The following is a 7,542-nucleotide window of genomic DNA, read 5'->3' on the forward strand; positions in this document are numbered from 1 at the left end:
TGTCTGCGCCAGCCAATAGGAGGGGCCGCGCGCGGGCTGCCGGGATTTGTAGTCTCGCGGGACGCAGCGGGAGAGAGCGGCGCTGCGCCGCGGGGCGGGGATGGTGCGCGGCGTCTCCTCGGTCTGAGGCGGGTGCTGGCGGCTGCTGCGCGCCTGCGCCTTCAAGCAGTGTGTATGTGGGGGGAGGGGGAAATAAATGGAAGCATTTTTGCGTCGTTCCTGACTTCGTACTTCTAAATGATGTTACCAGGCTTTGAGTCGAGCCTGAAGAGCTGATAGGATGTTCAGCGTTTCAAAGTTGAGGTAGAAATTGAAGACCTGGCTGCTGGATTCGTTTTTGGTCCTCATCAGCTCAATCTGGGTGTGCAGGTGTCAAATAGCCTCGTTTAAGAAAAAAGTTTCTGAACCTTCATACTGTCAAGTATCTTTTTGTTTGAAAAAAAGATAAGGAGATGAGAATTGCAATCCAAAATGAAGCCATGCAGTTTTGAAGGGGTGGAATGCCAATTAAAACTCCTCTGTCTGTGCAAAGAGCACAGGGGTTTAGGAAAGGTACATCCTGAGAAAGAATGGTAGTGGTGAGAGCAGTGCTGGGTGCCAGGGGTCAGCAGTGCTTCCAGGTGGTGTCAGCCTGCGTGTTACCTCGTGTCCTAAAGAGAGCTGATTTGTCAGCAGAAACACTAGAGGAACCAGCCCTGCTTAGAATTCCACAGCTTGCTGATCAGTGGCAATATATGACCTTGCTTCCATGTGAGACAGGGCTTTCGAGCTCCCACACATCTGAGCTGTGGCAGCTAGGGCTAGGAATGCTGTTTTCCAGGAGCTGCAGTTCTTGGCCAGCCCTGCTGCACACCATCCAAAACCTGTCTGTCACTTCTGCAACATGTGTCGTGAGTTTACTGATCCCAAGTGACTGGTAATTTTTCTTCATTGTCACATTTTTTAAACAGGATTCCTCTGCATCTGCTCTGATCTGAAGACACTTGGGGGCTGCCTGAGTGATAGAAATAGAGACTATCCAGCAATTTTGTTACTCCCAAACATGATGTGGGGGAAGAGCTACAGTCCCCCAAAGCCTCAGTTCCTAATGATTATTCTCTCATGAATCTCTGTATCTGGCAAGAACCGCAAGGTCCTAAGGTCCTAGTCCACAAAAGATGGACTGCTGTTTATGGGTGCTGATGCATCCTGAAATTAGCATGCTGCAGCTCCATGAAAGTCTCCAAATATCCCTCCTGTGGAATTGCCCCTCAATGCCACTATGAAGCAGAAGCCCAAAGACTTTGTTAATATTCCGTGAATGAACCCACCAGAAGAACTCTCTGCTTTCCATCAGGCTACCCGTCCTCCAGACAGCAAATGAAGAGGCAGATTAATTCCTTATTAGATACCAATATAGTCAGTGTATGTAACTTCTGTCCTAAATCAGCACTTAAAAACCTTACTATCTGTCTGTCTGTCCCAATTCCTCTTCTTTACACTTTAACATTCTTAACAGAAGTGTTGTTTTCATTGGGTTCGTAGTTTGCTTAATGTTTAGAAAATAAAGAAACAAATTCTCTTACTGTATCTTCAAATGTACACATTTTAGTAAGAAACACCCTGGAAATCATAGGGCAGTTATCTGCTTTGATCACTAAATCTCACTTGTTCAAACACAGAACATGTTACTGCTTTAATCAGCCTTTTAGGATCTCTAATTCATTGCTTTAGGCAGAAGTGTATGAATAGCTGAAGCTTATGTATATACAAAAAATGAAATCTTGTTACCATTTATTTAATCTTCTTGAGGTTAGGGGATTTTTACAAAGCAGTGATGTTTGTTTAAGTGGACACCTGTTGAAAAAAACGAGAACACATAATCCCAAATAGTAGACATGTTTGGTTAAGAGTTCGGCTATGAAGCTTTAGCTTGTGTTGAGATTTACTCACTGTTTTGAATGAGCTTACCTACTGAGGGTAGTAAGGATGTGTCAAAGTCCAAGGTCACTGCATAGCACAAGTAGAACATTTTAATGCTACGATGCTTTCTGCGAGCCAGACGTAAATTGAAGAGGTAATGTCAGACAAAGAGTCTGTAACTCAAAACTTTCCTCTACCAAAACCTTTTTCTCCTTCCTATTTTTTTTCTCTGTTTCTTCCCAAACCCACAGCTTGGTGAAGGTGATGTTAGCTGGTGCAATCAGCTGATACAAGCATGATGGAGTGTGAGAAAAGAAAATCTGCAGGAAGAATGTTGGGTTGACTCTAACTTTGTCAGTAGTACTGAAAGAAAATAGGAAGGAGCAATATGAAAGACTTAAGTTCTTTTGTTTCTGACACTAAAGTTTTCTACTAGACTGTTGTAGGGTCTAGTACGTTTTTTACTACTTTCAAGAGAATCTTTTACAACTGTGAATGCAGTTCTACAGTAGGGAAGTCGAGAGGGCAACTGGGAAGCGTAGAGCATTTTATTCAGATAATTAAAGCCATTTTTTAAAATTCATAATCATTACTCTCTAGTTGCAGCAATGTGTAATTGCCATTTGGGAAAATAGCTCTGCTCTTTCAATAAATCTATGGAAATTCATAGCCCAATATCCTTGAGTTAATCCAAACCTCTAGTGAGACCAAAGACAGTGAGACTTTGTGTTATTTTCAAGGATAAAATTTAGTAAATCTACTAGCAGACATAAAATAGTTTTAAATGCTACAGCCCAGCTGATTTTCTGCTACAAACTCCTGAGAGCAATACCTGGCACTAAATCTCACACTGGGATATTGTAGTTCCAGTTTTTTTGCCAGATTTTCAAGACAGTTTCTGCACATAATTAGGCAACTAATCTGCGTGCATAAATTACAGTGATCTTTGGGACAATTGAGTGATGCTTTAGTACTGAATTTCATTTGTTTGTTCATTTGTTTGATCTATATGAAAAAGCAAGAAATGTGACCGTAAGGAACAGCATTTTGAAAAATTATCCTTAAAATATCATCCTGTTGATAATTAATAAAAGCAACTTTTTGTTTGTTAAATATTGCAGTCATTCCCTCCTGCAGACTTCTGATATCCGTGTGTTATTATCCCTTTGTGGATAAGAAACGACTAATTTTCCATTTCAGAAAATTGCATTGGTTTTCTAAATATTTCCATGAACTGTGACTTGTTCAAGTTCCGAGCTCCCATATCTGATGAACAATTCATGTTTATGTAGTTTAAGAATATGTTAATTTTCCCGTTTAAGTTTTAGATGATCCTAAAATTGCCTTTTCTCTTATAGCATTCTAGTTTCACCTGACGTTAAAAGTGTTAATGGGGTTCAAATTAAAGCTTTCAGGATGCTTTAAATGTTGTCGATATTATAGAATCATAGAAGGGCTTGAATCAGAAGGGACCTTAATGATCATCTAGCTCTAACCCCCTGCCACGGGCTGGTTTTCCAACAGCAGATCAGGCTGTCCAGGGCCCCCACAGCTCAGGGCAGCAGTGCCAGTGCCTCACCGCTCTCTGAGTAAAGAATTTCCTCTAACATCTGACTGAAATCTCCCCTTTTAGTTTAAACCGTTCTTCTTCATCCTGTCATTATTGGACAGTGATGGGACCAAAACCCTGGGTTCAAACAGCCAGGCACTTTGAAGATGAGCATAGTGAAGTCTTCAGACACTCTCAAATACTAATATTTACTACAGAAGATTCATAAGGTAGAGCCAATATGAGCCACAGGCTGAGCGTTGTGTGTTCTTGTCTTTCACAGTATACCTAAGCTTTACAGGAGGAGCACTGCAGGAATAGAGCACAGTGGGGTTTGGAATTCTGTCTTTAAAAGGATCTTTCCACTGCAGCCTGCTTCAGGCCAGCTCTTTGGCCTATCTGAGTGCAGCTCCTGTCAGTTAAGCATTCCTGTAGGATCCCTGGTCTTGTCTCAGTCATGAAAGCAGGAAGCTTTGCTGATGGGTGAAAATGGTTAATTTACAGCCAATTTACGAAGTATATCTGCTGGTGGTAATTCGTGGTATGTCCTAAAAGCATGCATTACTTGAGAAAAGATCAGACTTGTGCTTCTTAAGACAGGAATAATGTAAATGAACACGTATGCAAGAATATGTAAGGATTTCAAACCTCATGGCTGCAGTGCTGGTGTGAGACCAGAGGAACTGCTGTGCCCACAGCTGGGATGCAGCTAAGGTGTGTGGTGTGCACTAAAGCTGAGTGTGCAGCATGTGCTGCTGAAATTCAGCATTTGGGAAAATATTTTCTCTTTCTTTTTTGAATATTATTGCAGTACACACAAGTTTTGCACAGGAATTGAATCATTTAGAAATGAAGGCTGAATGAAGGAGTTTCTAGTAAAAGAATTCATGTTATCTCCAGAAGTAGCCCAATTTTTTTTTTAATAGTTTTTAGTCCAAAAACAGAAAACTACATTTTCGGTTTTAAAAAGAATAAAACTTCAAGGCATTAATTTATATGGAAACCAAATACCAACTTAAATTATAGGAGGGGATTTTCAAAGACACTTGCAGAATTTCGTTAGCTGACTTCTTTATCTGTTAGCTTACCAATCTTAACTCCTGATTCACTGTTATCTTTTGATTGAAGTTCACTGAATTTCTAAGGTGTAAAATCCAGGAAACTTCTTATTTATATTACTGTATTTATGAATCTCAACTGGAACAGAAATCCAGCAGGTGGCAGTGTTGGATTTCCAATGTCCAGGTCCCTCTTCCTTTCTTTGTAAATCTCGTGTTATTCTCATGGAAATCAAGGCTGAAGATCCCACTTAATAAAATAGTGCAGGGCTGAGCACTAAGCTAACTAAAAGAATAGGAATGAGCTGTTCCATAATTACCTAGGCCCCAGAGCATATGCAAAATTTATGTTTGGGGACAGCCTTTTGATCTTCACAGTGAAGAAAGTAAACCTTAACAAATCAAACACAGAAAAAATAATTACAATTTTCCGGAGGTCATACAGAGTTCGAGTTCTCTGCTGGAATGAAACATTTGCCCACAGGTCTCAGTGGAATCAACTTATTGTGCTTCCCAAAGAATATATTAAAGAAAATTTTGAAATGGGCAATTAAAGTCTTTTTAATCAACTGTAACCTAAAGTTCTACTATATCTACTTCTTAGTGTGACTTATTCAAGTAACTGTGAAGGTCTCTTACTCATTTTGACTGTCTGTTCTCTTTTTAGTCCTTGTCTTGGCTGAAGTCTTATAAAGAATATGGGAATTCTGTAATTAGTTGGTAGGGATTATGTGCTTCACTAATCAAGCTAATGTATTTTGACATAAGAAATTTCCAGTAACAACACCAGATTTCCTGTTCCTATAACCTTCCAGTTATCCAAAAGACCCTGAGCTAGTACTTTGTCAAACCTATTACTCTGATCAGTTTGGCTCAAGTTCATAAGGAATAACACAAAGTCCTAACCTCTTAATTAAGATTATTCTTTGTATTTGTTTGAATGTTTTGTAGAAGCAGAATGCTTATTGTTCAAACTGTGTGAATGAATTTGTCTCACTTGAGCTCAAAACTACTTCAGTTCACATCTTCGTTGTATCTAAACTGGGATTTGCCATAGTGACAACACTGATTCATCTGGTGGAACTGCATGTCCTGCAATAACAATAATAGACAGTAAAAAATGGAGGGGTTCAGACCATAAACAAACCCTAGAGAACACTTAATTTGGAAATTCCCAAACTGCAGCCTGTGACTCTCACAGATGGTCAGCAGATTTAACTGGCCAAGTACTACTGCTGAAAGAAAAGTGAGTGGAAGTGAGGAAGAGCAGAACTACTCCATTTGATTAGCTACCTCAAAGGCTTATTATGTACATTACGAACAGATTCAGCAGAGCACATTTTCCTATTGATTATCCATGTAAGCAGTTGCAAAAAATCAGTAATATAATTGGGAGAAAAGATAACAGAATGGCATATAGCTGCGGTAATCACTGCATTCTCTCTTTGAAGATATATTTAGCAATACTGAAATTCTGAATTAGTGCTTTCTAAGCTAGGTTGAATTTCAGACTTCTACACTGGAAGGAAAGTTGCACTGAGCCCAGCAGATAACCTGTTTATCCTGATACTTCAGATCAGACTAATTTACATTAGATTGCCTGTTACAAAGGCTATTAACAATTGTAAATGTATCTGTACTTTTATTTTAATATGGTAGTAGAATATTTGCCTCAGGTAAAATGTGCTGCAGTAAGTTTTATAGTTTTTAGGTAAATCAATTTCATCTTGCAGATGATGACTTTCATCTGGGACATGCTGCTTTTTTCATTGATTTCAGACTTACATCTTCAATAATGCTAATGAAAAGGTGAAATTTCTGTGACTTTGTAATTTCTGTGAAGTTCACTGGTTACAGGAATAAGTGAACAGTGCAACTTTAAAGTTAAGCCAGTAGTTAATTAAAATCAGCAATAAGCATGTCATTGTGAATGATTAAGAAGTAGAAAAAAATGTTTCAGATAAGTATCTTATTAGAATTGTGTACTCAAATTGGAATATTCCTAAAATTATGGATACTTGAGGGAAAAAACAAACAAACAAAAAACAACATAGATTGTAACTGAGTATAAATTGAACCTAACTTCATTCTTCTGCCTCCAAGATGACAGAACAGAGGAAAACAAAAGCATCAGTTCTCATCATAATTGCATAAACATACTAATAATAGTCTTGCTTTTCTCAATGGAAAAGCGTTGCTTGTTTTAGTTATAAACCAGTCAGATAAACATGGTGGCCATTAGGATGAGTAAAGGCTAATCTACGGATTTGTGACCTTTCTCTCTTAACACTTTTCCCTTTCACTTAGTGTTTTTAGCACCCTCATTTGTCTTCCATGTTGCCAATATGCTGTATTCCACACTGCCATGTTTTATCAGGCAAATGGGAGCTCGTGGCTTGGCTGCTTCTGGGCTATATGTGCTGACTAGATGGTTGGCATGCAGGAGCCAGCAGGCTTTGAAAATAATGAAGGGACAGACTTCAAAAAGGTCTTCACCTGAGAGGAGGCCCCAGTATGGGTCCCTTCCCTCTAATTGGCCGCCAATTTTCATAACACGGAATTGATTATCTTTCTTCATTTATTTTCTTTTCAGTGTTGCAGAAATCAATGAAGAGGTTCAAAGGCTAATAAGAAGAGAATGGGAAAGGAATCTGACAGATGGACAGACGTGTAAGCCTCAGTTCTTTAAAATACCACAGTAAAGATTAATGCAAGTTAATGAGCTGTACGTTGTTCACAAACTTAGATATATATCCACATCTTTTATCTATAACCAAAGGTGAAAACAGTTTTGCGTAATATACTGGAATAAGGACTGTTACTTATTGACAATTTTGCATGCGCAGGCTAAATGTGCATGCATTTTTATACCGAGGTTTCATTCTTTGTTTCCCAGAAATTGTTGCACACTGTCCAATATATATGAACTCTATTGGTGACTTCGGTGCCTTTGAAATGTTTTGCTTATTTTCAGCTGGCTGACACAAATATTTCTAAACAAGCAGGAGAACAGAGTAAAAGATTTCTGTGCAC

The sequence above is a fragment of the Meleagris gallopavo genome, chromosome 15 (assembly GCF_000146605.3).
Source record: "Meleagris gallopavo isolate NT-WF06-2002-E0010 breed Aviagen turkey brand Nicholas breeding stock chromosome 15, Turkey_5.1, whole genome shotgun sequence".
Taxonomy (NCBI): domain Eukaryota; kingdom Metazoa; phylum Chordata; class Aves; order Galliformes; family Phasianidae; genus Meleagris; species Meleagris gallopavo.